We start from the raw sequence: 17,005 nt of genomic DNA, 5'->3' as shown, positions 1-17,005 counted from the left end.
CTTTTTGTTTAATGTTTACACCTAGGAGTGTAGTTGGATATTTTTCTCTGTCTTGACTGGTCCCACTGGACAAGTTTCTCTCCCAGCCACTGAGTCCCACAGCTACTTGTGAAATAATCACACAGAGGCTAATATATCAGTTACAGTTATTTGGCCAACGACTCAGACATATTACTGGCTAGTTCTCTCATATAAATTTACTGATTTCTATCAATCTATATACTGCAATGAGGCTGTGGCTTACCAGTCATGCTCTATCATGTTACTCCTTATTTAGAAATGTGGTAGGTATTTAGTCAACTTATATATGGCAAATTTGTTACTGATTTTGAATTTAGTATCACCATGATCAGAGAACATGAAATTTGAGCAGTTGTTCATAGCATAGCTGACATGGCAATGGGAAATTCTCTGAAGCAACTAAACTCTATTCCTTATATAATGTCATGAATAGTAAGCAATATATGATACAGCAAAGGATCAATAGAAGAAAGAAAAACAGACCAATGACAAGAGTCAAACAAGACTTCATGTTTTCTCTAGGTACTTGAAGTTAAGATTGTTTCTTTCTCCCAACAAGTATGGATTGGAGTTATTACCATTCCTAGCAAATCAACAGTTTATCCCAGTAGTTCCTTAATTTCCTGGGGATCCCAAGAAAAGTACTATTATGTCTTACTTTTATTTTTGTTGACTGTCTAAATTAATAGAATATTTAGTATTGAACAAACATATTAACACTTATAATTACACCTCACATGTGTGTATATCTTATAGACAATCTATAAAAAACTGATTATAAGATACCCTGGAAATTATGGAGTTATATATCAAGTGCTTTAATTCTAGTAGAGTTATAAATAAATTCTGTCACAAAGAAACAGACTCTTTATTCAAACACAATGATAATATCTTTCCACTACTTGGATCAAAACCTCAAAAAATTAATCATGAAGCAAAAGTAGACTGTACCATGATTTTTTTCTTTCTTTCTTTCTTTGAATACAATGAGTTCTATTATCAATTACAATTTGGTTTTTAGTTCTTGAAAGCTTTTGGGGTGTGTATGTGTGTGTGTGTATGCTGTGAGTGTGTGTATGTATGTTCACATGTATATGGCATACATGTGCATGTGAGCTGACATTTAATTGGACTCTGAGGATTCATACTAGAATCCATGAAGTTGTGCAGTCATTGTTTACCCACAAATCCATTTTTCCACTTCCAATGGGACAATTTCTTATCCTAACGTTATTGATTGAATTGCAAAACATAACTATTTTAAGTGTTTTTGAATAAGTCACAAAATTTTAATATTTCTTTCATTAATAAATTATTTCAATCTCTATCATGCCATATAATATAAAGTGGTGTTATATAACATGTTAGAATTAAACCATATTGTACATATATTATACTTGTGTTATACATATATGAACTATATGCTACATATAACCAAATGTATATTATATACAACTTTACCAGTATTTTGTTATTATAATTCAAATTTTTTATTCTAGTAAATTGGCATAGAAAAATGTCAGAGACAGGGAAAACACTAATTGTTGAAATGCTGTGTTTACTGAACTGACGCCCTGGAATCCAGTGACAGAGATGGAAGAGTGATGAGCAAGGCAGTCAACACTGTGCTGGTGAAACCCACAAAGACAGCTGACTGGACAAGGGGGAGCGCTTGAACACCAGACTGATGACTAAGAGGCCAACCGGGGACTGATCCAGACTCCATGAATGTAGTGTCAGTGAGGAGGCCTCAGAAATATCTGGGGCCTTGGGTAGTAGACTAGTGTACACCATGGCATACAAATGAACTTTGGGAGCCCATTCCACATGGAGGGATGCTCTCTCAGCCTGGACACATGGGGAAGGGCCTAGGTCCTGCCCTGGATGAAATGACAGACTCTGGAGAACCCCCAAGGAGGGCCTCACCCTCCCTGGGGAATAATATGGGGATTGGGCTGGGGGTGGGGGCTGGGGGTGGGGACTTAGCATGGGGCTGGTAGAGGTAGAAGGGGGGAACTGGAATTGACATTTGAAGCATGCATGTTTCTAATTTAAATAAAAACAATACTTAAAAAAGGGAAACAAGAGGGCAAACAGTTTGTAATTAAAAAAAGAAAGAAAAGAATTATTTAATTATTACCATGTCGTTAAGTTTTCCTGTGTATGGTCATAAATTAGAAAGAGTCTTTCATAAAAATTAGAAATAACCACCCAAAACTAATGAAGATTTTATAGGTTGACAGTTAAGACATTTCCTCACTTTAATGCCTTGCTAATTGATTCTGTCTGGTGCAAGGAAGAGAGCTGTCAGCCACATTTGAAAACTTCCTGTTATCCAAAGTCCCAGGACTTATTTCAAGCCAATGAGATATAAGTCTGCATTGCGATAGGAAATTTGCTTGACATGTATACTTATGAAAGTCTGAAATGTTTCAGTCCAGATGATAAACAGTGAATTCTGCTTATTTTATTATTTATTTTATTATTCCTTTCCTTTTTGAGGTTACAATGTAATTGCATCATGGCTCCTTCACTGTCTCCTGCTAAACTCTTCTTATGTCCCTCTTTGCTGTCTTTAATGTTCTTGGCCATACATATTATACTGTATGTATGTATGCATTCATATATATGTGTAAATATGACCTGTTAATTCTACACAATGTTACCTGTATGCATGTTTTCAGGGTTGACAATCTGGTGTAGAATAACAAATTGGTGTGCTCTTCCTTGGGTTAGATATTTTCTTCTGCTCTCAGGATTCCTCAGTTGCCTGTAATTCTGTGTGTAGGGTTAAGGATTCATCAGCAGCCCACAGAATGAGAAACGGTCTTTACCAACCCTACATGTGACAGATGACTAATTTCCAAAATATATAAAAACTAAAGAAACTAGACATGAAAATAAAAAATAATCCAGTTTTGAAATGGGGTGCAGATCAAAACAGAGAATTCTCAACTGAAGAATTTCAAATGGAGGAAAAACATCTACAGAATTTCTCAACATCCTTAGTCATCAGGGAAATGCAAATCAAAACAACTCTGAGATTCCATCTTTACATATCAGAATGGCTAAGAGAAAAACACTGAAAACAGCTTATGCTGGAAAGGATGTGAATAATGGGAACACTCCTCCATTGATGGTGGGAGTGCAAACTTGTACAGCCTTTTTGGAAATCAATATGGTAGTTTCTCAGAAAATTGGCAATCAGTCTACATCAAGACCCAGCTATACCAATCTTGGCCATATACCCAAAAGATTCTCATTCACACTATGTTCAACTATGTTAATAGCAGCATTATTTGTCATAGTCAAAACCTGGAAATAACCTAGACATCCCTCAACTTATGAATGGATAAGGAATATGTGGTTCATTTACACAATGGAGTATTACCTGAAAAACAATGATATAATATAATTTCCAGGAAAACGGATGGAACTAGAAAAAGAATTCATTCTGAGTGAGGTAACCCAGTCCCAGAAAGACAAACATGACATGCACTAAATCATAGTTGTTATTAGGAGTAAAGTGAAGGATAATCAACCTATAATTCACAGCCCAAGTAAGGTTAGATAACAAGGAGGGCCCAAAGAAGGATGCATGGATTTCTCTGGGAAAGGCAAGTAGAAGAAATCATCTGGGTGAACTGGGGACTTCCGAGGTGGGGTGGATGGATGGGAACTTGAGGGAGTGGCATGGGAGGATTGGGTGTGGGAGGCAGTTTGGAGGCATAATGGAGGGGAAGAGTAACAAAGGAGATGTCTTGATGGCTAACACTTTGGGGATCGGGAGAAACATGGCACCAGGGCAAGCTCCAGGAATCCACATGGATGACCCCCACTAAGACTCCTAGAAATAGTGGAGAGGGTGCATGAACTGGCCCTATACTGTAATCAAATTAGTGACTACCTTAACTGTCTTCAGAGATATTCTATCCAGTAACTGATGGAAGCCAATACAGAAATTGACAGACCAGCACTGGACTGAGCTCCTGGAGTCTTGCTGAAGACAAGGAGGAGGGATTATATGAGGCATGGGGTCATGACGGGGAAGCCCACAGAGTCAGCTGACCTGAGCTCATGGGAGCCTCCATGGGACCCACCTAGGCCTTTTGCATGTGGGCGACAGTAGTGTAGCTTAGTTTCTTTCTAAGGCTCCAGCAATGTGTTCAAGACCTGTCCCTGGCACTTAACTGGCTTTTGGGAAACTGTTCCCCATGCTGGATTGCCTTGCCCAGCCTTGACACAAGTGAAGGAGCTTGGTCCTGCCTCAACTTGATGTGTCATACTTTGCTCAAGCCAATGGAAGGCCTCCCCGTTTCATAATGTAGAAAGAGGAGGAATGAATTGGGGTAGATTGGGGTGGGGCTGGAAGGTGGCAGGAGAAACTACAGCAAGTATGTAAAATAATTTAAAAATGATTTAAATAAAATAACAAAAAGAATTTCAGCAGCAAATAGAACAGAAAAAGTATAGCTGCGCAAGAAAATGATCACACATGCTCCTTTTTGCTCTTTACTTTTCTAATTTGGGAAGTTTTATTCCTAGTGTTAGAAAGAAGGTGACATTGAGATTTACTACTGTCCCCTGTTTCAGGCATAAAGTAGTGAGTACTAAAGGGACATAATGCATTCCTGCAACTTGATTTGTCTCACTTATGAGAGAAACTATAAGCGAATTTTATTTTTAACCGTTAAAGTTCTACTATCATCTCACCAATTAGTTTATGTCACAGATTTAACTTTAGCTATAGAGGCCTAGAGAACTCAGTATTAGTAGACTCAATGCATTCTCAATTTGATCTATACTCTCATAAATGAGAATCCATTTAAATAGGGAACTAGCTTTTAGAACCACTAGAAATATATTTGAATCTAGGTAATTCTCTGTTTCTCTCTCTCCTTTCCTTCCTTCCCCCTTTTTCTACTCCCTTTCTTGTCCCCTCACTCTACACTATCACTAACCCTTTGTTGTATTGTATTTTGAAACTGAGTCCCACCATGTAGCCTAGACTATGCCAAGAGTAGCACATCCCACCTTAAAATCTATGCTCCTACTGCATGAACTACCTGAATCATGGGATTACAGGTTGTAGCATTGCTTTCACCATTTGTGTATATTTTGGAAAGTCTCCCCAAGTTGATTCTTAACTACTGCTTAAATAATGATACCTGAGACATACATTTTGGCATTTTGTCTGTTGTTTTTGACATTGCTTTCTGGATTGCAAAAGTTTGAAACAAAAAACAAAAAATCATTCTCTGTTGTCAAACTAAGATTAGTCTCTTATTAAACTGTCAGTATTTTGAAAGATAAATTTAAACTCTGTGTTCTAAAGTCCTTTTATAGAGCGAGTTTGTTAAATTCCAGTTTTTCAGCTTTTTATTTGCTTTTGTCTCTCCTCATATAAATGCTGTCTAGATATAAGTGCAAAAAGGTTAGAATCCAAATTATTTGTTGTTTGTCTTGGTATCTCTTGAGACTAACACATATGTGGAGATCAACAAATCTCAATAATAACTAGTGAATATATATACATAGCCTGATTACAGTTGTCATTTTATATAGTCTCATACGAATGTTACTATATATGTAGCTATTGGATAGACTTCTTTGTTGAATTTTTGCAAGTAAGATCATTAACTTTTCACTTAACATCCAATTTTTGTGGTTTTTACATAATTCCCTGATGACTAGGATAAGTCATTGAGGAATAAAAGTATAAAATGGTATATCTTGGTTGGTTTTAGAAAAATTAACAAGGGGGTAAGGGTTGGATATAGCTATTTACCTGGTTCAAGTCATATTTGTGAACAAGATTTGCCTTGTTTCCTTTGTTTTGGTTTTTACAAGCAAATATTGCTCTGCACTTGGGAAAAAAGACATGGATAAAGATAACTTTTTTCCAAGCTTTTATTTTTACAGACAAAATATAAAGTATGGTCTTAATATGAGAAGACCTTCTGAATACAGCTAATACTCTGGCAAAAATGACTGATGCCTTCTCAATCTGAGTATAAATATACCTAAGGAAATACACTGTAGTTCTTAATATCTTAATTTTCAATGATACTTTTTAATAAATTATACTTTTATTCTATAACTGTGATTCATTTCAAAAACTACCAAAACCTAGGAAATAGGTGAACAGTATTCTTAACTGATCTTTCAATTCATTCATGGACTTGACCTTGTATTCTTTGAAATATCTTTCACCCCTGGAAGCGCAAAAGTTAATTTGTACAATTTTGTTCAGAAATAATAAAAATTATTTTTGTTCAGTAGTAAAGATAACCAGGGATAGAGTTGCAAAACATATAAATAAAGTGAATGAAGGATTTGTATGTACTCATTCGTCCTGAAATAGAATTCATGGTTTATCTGAAATTTACTTTTCCCATTGTTCAGTATCTTACCTGGCAATGCTATCCCAGAAGTTTCAGTTTATGGCCATGTATACCATTAACTAGTTTATCAGCTCACTCAAAAACCTAATGGCATAATAAACATCCCTTAGTAATAAATAGCCTCTCCAATCTTCTTTGGAATGCTTTCATAATCTTACTAGTTTCTTAGTTAACCAGTAAGTTCCATGTAATATTTCACAAATGCTAATTTCATATATTTGTAAGAGTTCTGTTTTGGTCTTTTAGAAAATTATTTTTAAAGTTTTGAATGTCTCCTACTTAAATACCCACAAGGTCTTCCATGATGAAACCAAGTAAAAGGTCAGTGCCAAGAAAGTACATGAATATCAGGGACAGTTTCAATTCAATTAAACCTTTTCTTGATTGTCAGAATAAATCTTTATCAAGGATAAAAATCTAGCCTTGTATGGGAGAGGGACCAGGCCCTGCCACAGACTATTGTGCCAGATTAAGTGTGACTCCTTGTGGGAGTCCTTACCCATGAGGGGAGTGGATTGGGGGTGAGCTGGGGGGAGTGAGGGAATGGGAGGAGGCAGGGGATGGCAGAAGGAGGTGTGGGAGGGAGAACAGTGGTTGGAATGTAAAATGAAATTAAAAAATAAAAAAAAAATCAGCCGGGCGGTGGTGGTGCATGCCTTTAATCCCAGCACTCGGGAGGCAGAGGCAGGCGGATCTCTGAGTTTGAGGCCAGGCTGGACCGACAGCCTCCAAAACAATACAGAGAAACCCTGTCTCGTAAAAACCAAAAAATAAATAAATAATTAATAAAAAATAAAAAATAAAAAAATCTAGCATTGTTTCTTTATATTTTTATTTATTTTTCTAATAGATTTTTCCGTCTTTTTTGGTTAATATGTGTCAATAACACTTGAGACTTTTTTTTGTCTAACTGGTAATCTGTGTGTGGGAAATGGGAGATATTATCACATGTGTTTGTCTCTTATGAGGACAACTTATTTAGGTATTCCTTGATGTATTAGAAGGAAGGATGTCATTTGAAATTTGCACAAGTGTTTATTTGTGTTCTGGTTTGAGTTTCCCTCCCACTGGAGATGGCATGCTAAGCAATTGTTCAATGGCTATGCTACATTCTCAGCTTTGAGGTTAACTTTTATCTGCAGTTACAGTTATAGAATGACAGCTAGAACTCTACAACTTGAATGCCTACAGAGATCATATTTTAAGAAGATACAAAATAATTGCACTTAAATGAAGACTATTTATTCCTGGGATACTCCACGGTGGCCAATTATGGTAAGCATACATGAAAACTCACATGGTGTGATCACCCAAGAATAAGCTTTATTAAATTAATTCAATAATAATATGATGAATTTATTCACAACTCAGATTGAGAAATTACCAGATAACAAATATCAATTATCAAAAGATGTTCTGTTCAACTTGTATATCCTCTCTGAAGTCCTAGATCATTCGAAGATTATAATTTGATGTCTAGCCCTAATACTACTTGTCATATTTTTTTACACAAGACAGAATAAAGACAATGGAAAGGGTCTGTTAAAAATAATGATGTCTACACTATAGAATGAGGCTAAAATTGTCAATGAATAAGTGACTTAAATAGTATGCATACGTATAATAACTACAGTTTTGTATTAAAAATATACTATAAACTACAGACAGTGTACTATTTGAGTCTGGTATTTCTTTTAAATTATGTCACACTAAGCACTCAGTGACATCATTAATGAAGAAGTTAAAAAAGAATTGTCCTTAAATGAATGTTATGTACGAATTTTCTTTAGTTTTCATTCTAGTGTCCACACTGGTGGACATAAAATTCCCTCTTTCCTTTTAGTTTAGTTTGGTACTTACTCCTAAAATTATGTTCACTTTACCCAAATTGAAGTTTTTGTTAAAGCGTTTGCTTTAATGTCCATCTTTAATTTATATAGCTCTAGGTACATGTTTACTTTTGCTGTTGTTTTTCTGTTTTACATTTTCCAGATCGCTCTTCTACTTCCAAATAATCCATAGTGTCGTTTTTAGAACATCAACTGTCTGTTATCACAGGAAGGACTCTTTTCTCTCTGTATGTTCTGTTTTCTGCTTGTTTCAATCATTTCCCTGTTTTCATCTGGCTGGTAGTAGGCAGAGAGGGTTATGGCCTTTCTAGATTGGAAAAAAAATTATCTTGGGTGTTAAATAATCTAACTTTACAAAGTCTTCGCCTTCTATTTATTTCTCACCCTTTACACCAAATCCCCCACACTAATTCCTGTAAATATTCAGTCTTTCTACTTTTGTCCTACTTTCTGACTGACAAATATTAAGATAGGCAAACTTAATCTAAGTATATTGGTATTTATTTTAAAATTTTACTCCCCATTTCTATCATTCAAACATGTTTTCTTATTAATTATTCTTTTTGCATAATGAAGAATTCGTCTTCATAGTCCTTGTTCATGGCAGTTGGCAGCACTTCAAAGGAATTACTTACATAACCCAAGCCTAAATAAAGAAGCTGAGAATATCTGGCAGGTTCTTCTAATTAGGCATTCTCAGTGCCCTATATGTTTGGGCAACATTGTTACTTTAATGGTAAGTATACAAACACAAATAACCTACACTGATATAACAATTTTCTAAAGGAATCTGTTATATAATTTATTAGTCATATACAACAAAAGTAATTCTTACTTTTTATTTGTATTATATTTAATTCTTCCATAACAAAAATTAGGTGAATAATTAAAGATTACTTGAAAGTTATATTTAAGTGTATGCTCTGGATCGAAGCATGTTCATTTAAGTCAGTTATTTTCAGTATTGATAACTTTATGTAAAACATTATATCAATAAGTGAATTTGAATCAAAATAACCATGAATATATAGATGATCCTGATTCGAGAGGCCACAAGTTACTAAACAAAAATCCCAGTAGAAGTCTAACATATTTCCTTATATGCTGTTGGTCAGCAAGGTCCCACAGGGCCCCAAGTAATATAGTCTCTGGCCATTCTTTACAATTGCCTATCAGAACTAAATGATAGGACCCTGCTGCTGAAAACACCACACACTCTTACAAGAAAAGTAAAATTTAGGAACTAGATGTTTCCTCTAAGCTTCCTGATTCTCCTTTAGGCTACCAAGAAATAAAGTGCAGCAATGATCTTACTCAGCTGTCAACTCTATGAAGTATAGTGCCAACCTGTCAGGCAAGAGGTGCCCATTTGTGAAACCATGACACAAGCTGTCAGAAAGGCATAGGCACTAGTGAGGCATGTATTGCTACCATTCAGATAAATTGACTTATAATCAAGCTGGATCCTAAATATTTATGTTTGTATTCATAGACAAATGCTATTCTCAGCCTCAATCAGAGAAACTTGTCATTACAATAAATAACACTGTGTACAGAGACTGAACTCTTTTCAAAGTGCTAAATAAAATTAGAATTCAACAACAACACAAATTGCAGAATACCTACAAACTCATGGAAATTGAATAATGCTCAACTGCACCATCCCTGGGTCAAAGAGGAAATAAAAAAAAGAAATTAAAGATTTCCTCGAATTCAATGAGAATGAAGACACAACATACCCAAACCTATGGAACACTTTGAAAGCAGTACTACGGGGGAAGTTAATAGCACTAAGTGCTCACATGAAGAAACAGGAGAACAGTTATACCAGAGAATTAACATCACAGCTGAAAGCTCTAGAACACAAAGAAGCAAACTCCCCCCAGGAGGAGTAGACGCCAGGAAATAATCAAATTGAGGGTTGAAATCAATAAAGTAGAAACCAGGAAAACAATACAAAGAATCAATGCAACGAAGAGTTGGTTCTTTGAGAAAATCAACAAGATAGACAAACATTTGTCCAAACTTACCAAACAGCAGAGAGTGAACACGCAAATTAACAAAATCAGAAATGAAAAGGGGGACATAACAACAGACTCTGAGGAAATCCAGAGAATCATTAGGTCATACTTTGAAAATCTGTACTCCACAAAATTCGAAAATTTAAAGGAAATGGATGACTTCCTGGACAGCTATCATTTGACAAACCTAAATCAAGAACAGATAAGCAATTTAAATAGACCTATAACACCTATGGAAATAGAAGCTGTCATCAAAAGTCTCCCAACCAAAAAAAGTCCAGGTCCAGATGGCCTAAGTGCAGGATTCTACCAGAAATGAAAAGAACAGCTTATACCAATTCTTCTCAAAGAGTTCCACACAATAGAAGCAGAAGGGTCTTTGCCAAACTCTTTCTACGAGGCTTCAATAACCTTGATCCCCAAGCCACAGAAAGATACAACTAAGAAAGAGAACTTCAGACCAATATCCCTCATGAACATTGATGCAAAAATACTCAATAAAATACTGGCAAATCGGATCCAAGAACACATCAAAACAATCATTCACCACAATCAAGTAGGTTTCATCTCAGGGATGCAGGGATGGTTCAACATACGAAAATCCATCAATGTAATCCACCATATAAACAAGCTAAAAAACAAAAATCACATGATCATCTCACTAGATGCTGAAAAAGCCTTTGACAAAATTCAACACCCCTTCATGATAAAGGTCTTGGAGAGATCTGGAATAACAGGGACATACTTAAACATAATAAAAGCTATATACAGTAAACCAACAGCCAACATCAAACTAAATGGACAGAAACTCAACGGAATTCCTCTAAAATCAGGAACAAAACAAGGCTGTCCACTCTCTCCATACCTTATCAACATGGTACTTGAAGTTCTAGCTATAGCCATACGACAACAAAGGGGGATCAAGGGGATACAAATTGGGAAGGAAGAGGTCAAACTTTCACTGTTTGCAGTTGATATGATAGTTTATATCAATGACCCAAAGAACTCTACCAGGGAACTCTTACAGCTGATTAACACCTTCAGCAAAGTGGCAGGCTACAAGATCAACTCAAGAAAATCAGTAGCCCTACTATATACAGATGATAAAAGGGCTGAAAAAGAAATCAGAGAAATATCACCCTTTACAATTGCAACAAACAACATAAAATACCTTGGGGAAAAGCTAACCAAACAAGTGAAAGACCTGTATCGTAAAAACTTTGAATCCTTAAAGAAAGAAATTAAAGAAGCCCTCAGAAAATGGAAAGATCTCCCATGCTCTTGGATAGGTAGGATCAATGTAGTAAAAACGGCAATCCTGCCAAAAGCAATCTACAGATTCAATGCAATCCCCATTAAAATCCCAGCACAATTCTTCACAGACCTTGAAAGAACAATAATCAATTTTGTATGGAAAAACAAAAGACCCAGGATAGCCAAAACAACCCTGTTCAACAAGGCAACGTCCGGAGGCATCACCATCCCTGACCTCAAGCTCTATTACAGAGCTATAGTCCTGAAAACAGCTTGGTATTGGCACAAAAATAGACAGGTAGACCAATGGAATCGAATTGAAAACCCGGGTATTAACCCACACACGTACGGACATCTGATCTTTGACAAAGAATCTAAAAATATACAATGGAATAAAGAAAGCATCTTCAACAAATGGTGCTGGCATAATTGGAGACTGGCATGTAGAAGAATGCGGATCGATCCATGTTTATCGCCATGCACAAAACTTAAGTCCAAATGGATCAAAGACCTCAACATTAATCCAGCCACACTGAACCTCTTAGAAGAGAAAGTGGGTGGTACCCTTGAACAAATTGGTACAGGAGACAGCTTCCTGAACATAACACCAGTAGGACAGCCAGTGAGATCAACAATTAATAAATGGGACCTACAGAAACTGAGAAGCTACTGTAAGGCAAAGGACACAGTCAGCAAGGCAAAAAGGCAGCCCACAGAATGGGAAAAAATATTCACTAATCCCACATCTCACAGAGGGCTGATCTCCAAAATTTACAGAGAACTCACGAAGCAAATCTCCAAAAATACCAAAGGACCCTATTAAAAAGTGGGCTGCAGAACTAAATAGAGAGTTTTCAATAAAGGAGTCTAAAATGGCTGAGAGGCACTTGAGAAAGTGCTCAACATCCTTAGCCATCTGGGAAATGCAAATCAAAACAACTCTGAGATACCATCTCACTCCTGTCAGAATGGCTAAAATCAAAAACACCAATGACAATTTATGCTGGAGAGGATGTGGTGAAAGGGGGACACTCCTCCATTGCTGGTGGGAGTGCCAACTGGTTCAGCCACTTTGGAAATCAGTATGGAGATTCCTCAGAAAAATGGGAATAAACCTACCACAAGACCCAGCAACTCCACTCATAGGCATATATCCAAAAGACGCCCATTCATACAACAAAGATGTCTGTTCCACTATGTTCATAGCAGCTCTATTTGTAATAGCCAGAACTTGGAAGCAAACTAGATGTCCCTCACCCGAAGAGTGGATAGAGAAAATGTGGTACATCTACACAATGGAGTACTATTCAGCAGAAAAAAATAATGGAATCATGAGATTTGCAGGCAAATGGATGACACTAATAGAAACCATCCTGAGTGAGGTAACCCAGTCACAAAAAGAGAAACATGCCATGTACTCTCTCATATATGGATTTTAGACCTAGATCTGGGGAGTGCCAGCCTACAATCCTATGGCCAGAGGGTCTGGGAAAGAGAAACTTCATTTAGTGGCTGATCAAAGAAGAGGCAGACTCCCTTGGTTAAGTACTGAGCTGAACTCAAGAAAGCCAGTAACAGAGAGGGAGGACTGATGATCAAAGGGATTAAGACTGGGCTGGTTTAACCCCCAGAAACAGCTGACCAGACAAAGGTTAACTCTTGAATCCCAGGCATCAGCCTGGGAATCCAGCATGGGACTGATCAAGACCCCCTGAATCTGGGTGTCAATGAGGAGGCCTAGGGAATGTATTGAGCCTTGGGCAGCAGATCAGTACCCATCCCAAGTATACACACCGACTTTGGACTCCCATAGAACAATGTGAGGTGCACTCTCACCCTGAACACTTGGGGAAGTGTCTAGGCCCTGCCCTATATGAAATGACAGACTATGGACACCCCCATGGAGGGCCTCACCCTCCCTGGGGGAATGAGGGGATAATGGGGGGGGTTGGGGGAGGGCAAGGGAAGAGGGGAGGGCATGGGAAAGGGACTTGGAACTGACTTGTGAAGCAACCTTGTTTCTTATCTAAATTTAAACTGGAAAATAAAATAAAAAAAAAACAAAGTGCTAAATACAGGTAATAGGTGAGTTGTTCAACCCTAAATGAGATATTTATAATAACCCCTCTAAGGCTCAAGGAACATAACAGAATAGGGAATAGAAATTAAGATCAAGAAGATGAGGAGAAGGGTGGTAAAATGCCATTGCAATAATGAACTCAAGGTGGCACACCCTTGCGCAGCCTGGGACTGAGAATCTGCAGAGGGTGTTGGGATGGATGACAAAGAGAACAGTCAGTGGTGAAAGAAGGCTTCTAGAAAGCTTCAAGAAGGCCTCAAAAAGGTCTCACTTTATTCTTGCCCTGGCTGGTTATATGCCCTGACACCAGCATCAGTGTGGGGTGTCAGGAAGAGGCGGTTAGTCATTGGAAAAGGTCAAGGTCACTGTGATCCCATGGGCGAGCCCTTATCAGGAACTTATTGCTCTGGTAAGCATTTCTTTTTTTTTGTAGGAAAAAATTCAGTAGTTTCATCATTAATGTTTCAGTTTCTAAATTTTTTATCATTTTTTATTTTAATTTTAAATAGCTTGTTTTACATGTCAACCCCAGTTCCCTCTCCCTCCCCCCACACTCCCCTTCCCACACAGCCTCCCAACCTATTGCCAATTCCTTCCACATAGGGGATATCTAGAGTCTGTCATTTCACTCCGGGTAGGGTCCAGGCACTCCCCTAAGAGTCCAGGCTGAGAGAGCATCCCTCTTTGTGCTATGGGCACACGATGATTGTATTCCAGGAATAGACACTGATCCACTGCTCAAGGCCCCATAGGTTGCCAAGGCCGTCTCACTGACACTCACATTTGGGGGGGTCCAGATCAGTCCCATGTTAGCCTCCCCGCTGTCAGTCTGGGGTCCAAGAGCTGTTCAGATCAGCTGTCTCTGCTGGTTTTGCCAGCCCATTCTTTGCCAATTTGCTCATCACTCCTCTCTCACTGCCACTGGGTTCGTTGGGTTCAGTTCAGTGCTTAATTGTGTGTTTGCCTCTGCTTCCATCAGTCACTGAATGAAGGCTCCCAGATGGTTATAGACATCAAGTTCATTATCATGAATGGTTATTCAAGGTGGTCTCTCCACTATTGCTTAGCTTGCCAATTGGTCTTATCCCTTTAGATCACTCGAGGTTACTCTGGTGCCTGATCTGTCTTCTAACCTATGATTCCCTCTTCCCCCTAGTCTACCCCCACCCATTCAACTTTCTGTTCCCCCATGACCTACTCTCTCTTTCTCTTCTCCCCCTCTCTTCTTTCCAGCTCCCACTCCCCCCCCACCCCTCACCGTGTTGCCCATCCATTCAGAGGATGTTGTCTCAATCCTCTTCTCTTGGGTACTATGCATATATGCATATCTTTTAGGTTCTTTCCTGTTTCCCAGACTCTCTATCAGTGGAAGTGCAGACTGGCACTAATCTGATCCATGACTAGAAACCATATATGAGACATGTTTGTCTTTTTGTGACTGGGTTACCTCACTCAGGATGGCTTCCTCCAGTGCAATCCATTTACCTGCGAATTTCAAGATTCCATTGTTTTTTCCTGCTGAGTAATACTCCATTGTGTAAATGTACCACAGTTTCTCCACCCACTCTTCAGTTGAGGGGCATCTAGGTTGCTTCCAGGTTCTGGCTATTACAAATAATGCTGCTATGAACATAGTGGAGCAGATGCCCTTGTATGAATTTGACTCATTTGGATATATGCCCAAGAGTGCAATTGCTGGGTCTTGTGGTAGATTAATTCCCATTTTCCTGAGGAATCTCCACACTGATTTCCAAAGAGGCTGTACAAGTTGGCACTCCCACCAGCAGTGGAGTAGAGTTCCCCTCTCTCCACATCTTCTCCAGCATAAATTGTCTTCAGTGTTTTAGATTTCAGCCATTCTGACAGGAATAAGATGGTATCTCAGAGTTGTTTTGATTTGCATTTCCTTGATGGCTAAGGATGTCGAGCACTTTCTTAAGTGTCTCTTGACCATTTTAGCCTCCTCTGTTGAGAATTCTCTATTTAGATCTGTACCCCACCTTTTAATTGGATCCTTTGGTGTTTTGGAGACTTGTTTCTTGAGTTCCTCATAAATTTTGGAGATTAGCCCTCTGTCAGATGTGAGGTTACTGAATATCTTTTCCCATCCCATACTGTGGACTGCCTTTTTGTCTTGTTGACTGTGTACTTTGCCTTACAGAAGCTGTTTAGTTTCAGGAGGTCCCATTTGTTAATTGTCGATCTCAGTGTTTGCACCACTGGTGTTATGTTTAGGAAGTGGTCTCCTGTACCAACTCCTTGAAGAGTATCTCCCACTTTCTCTTCTAAAAGTTTCAGTGTGGCTGGATTTATGATGAGATCTTTGATCCATTTGGACTTAAGTTTTGTACAAGGTGATAAACATGGATCTATCTGCAGTCTTCTGCATACCAGTATCCAGTTATGCCAGCACTATTTGTTGAAGATGCTTTCTTTTTTCCATTGTATAGTTTTAGCTTCTTTGTCAAAAATCAAGTGTTCATAGGTGTGTGGGTTAAAATTAGGGTTTTCAATTCGGTTCCATTGGTCTACCTGCCTATTTTTGTGCCAATACCAAGCTGTTTTCAGGACTATAGCTCTATAATAGAGCTTGAAGTCAGGTATGGTGATGCCTCCTGAAGTTCCTTTATTGTATAGGGTTGTTTTGGCTATCCTGGGCCTTTTGTTTTTCCATATAAAGTTGATTAATGTTCTTTCCAGGTCCTTGAAGAATTGTGATGGAATTTTGATAGGGATTGCATTGAATCTCTAGACTGCTTTTGGCAAGATTGTCCTTTTTTTATGTTGATCCTACCAATCCAAGACCATGGGAGATCTTTCCATTTTCTGGTATCCTCTTTGGTTTTTTTCTTTAAAGACACAAAGTTCTTGATATACAGGTCTTTCACTTCCTTGGTTAACATTATCCCCAGATATTTGATGCTGTTTTTGGCTATTGTAAAGGGTGATGTTTCTCTGATTTCTTTCTCAGTCACTTCATCATCTGTATATAATAGGGCCACTGATTTTTTTTTGAGTTTACCTTGTATCCTGCCACATAGTTGAAGGTGTTTATCAGCTCTAGGAGTTCCCTTGCGGAGTTTTTTGGGTCACTTATGTAAACAATCATATCATCTGCAAATAGTGAAAGTTTGACTTCTTCTTTTCCTATTTGCAATCCCTTTATCTCCTTTTGTTGTCTTATTGCTGTAGCTAGAACTTCAAATACAACATTGAAGAGATATGAAGAGAGTGGACAGCCTTGACTTGTTCCTGATTTTAGAGGAATTGCTTTGAGTTTCTCTCCATTTAGTTTGATGTTAGCTGTTAGTTTACTGTATAATGCTTTTATTATATTCAGGTATGTTCCTGTTATCCCTGATCTCTCTAGGACCT

This window comes from Mesocricetus auratus, unplaced genomic scaffold, assembly GCF_017639785.1.
Source record: "Mesocricetus auratus isolate SY011 unplaced genomic scaffold, BCM_Maur_2.0 Super-Scaffold_100003, whole genome shotgun sequence".
NCBI classification, from domain to species: Eukaryota; Metazoa; Chordata; class Mammalia; order Rodentia; family Cricetidae; genus Mesocricetus; species Mesocricetus auratus.
Note: the sequence above shows the minus strand (reverse complement) of the source record.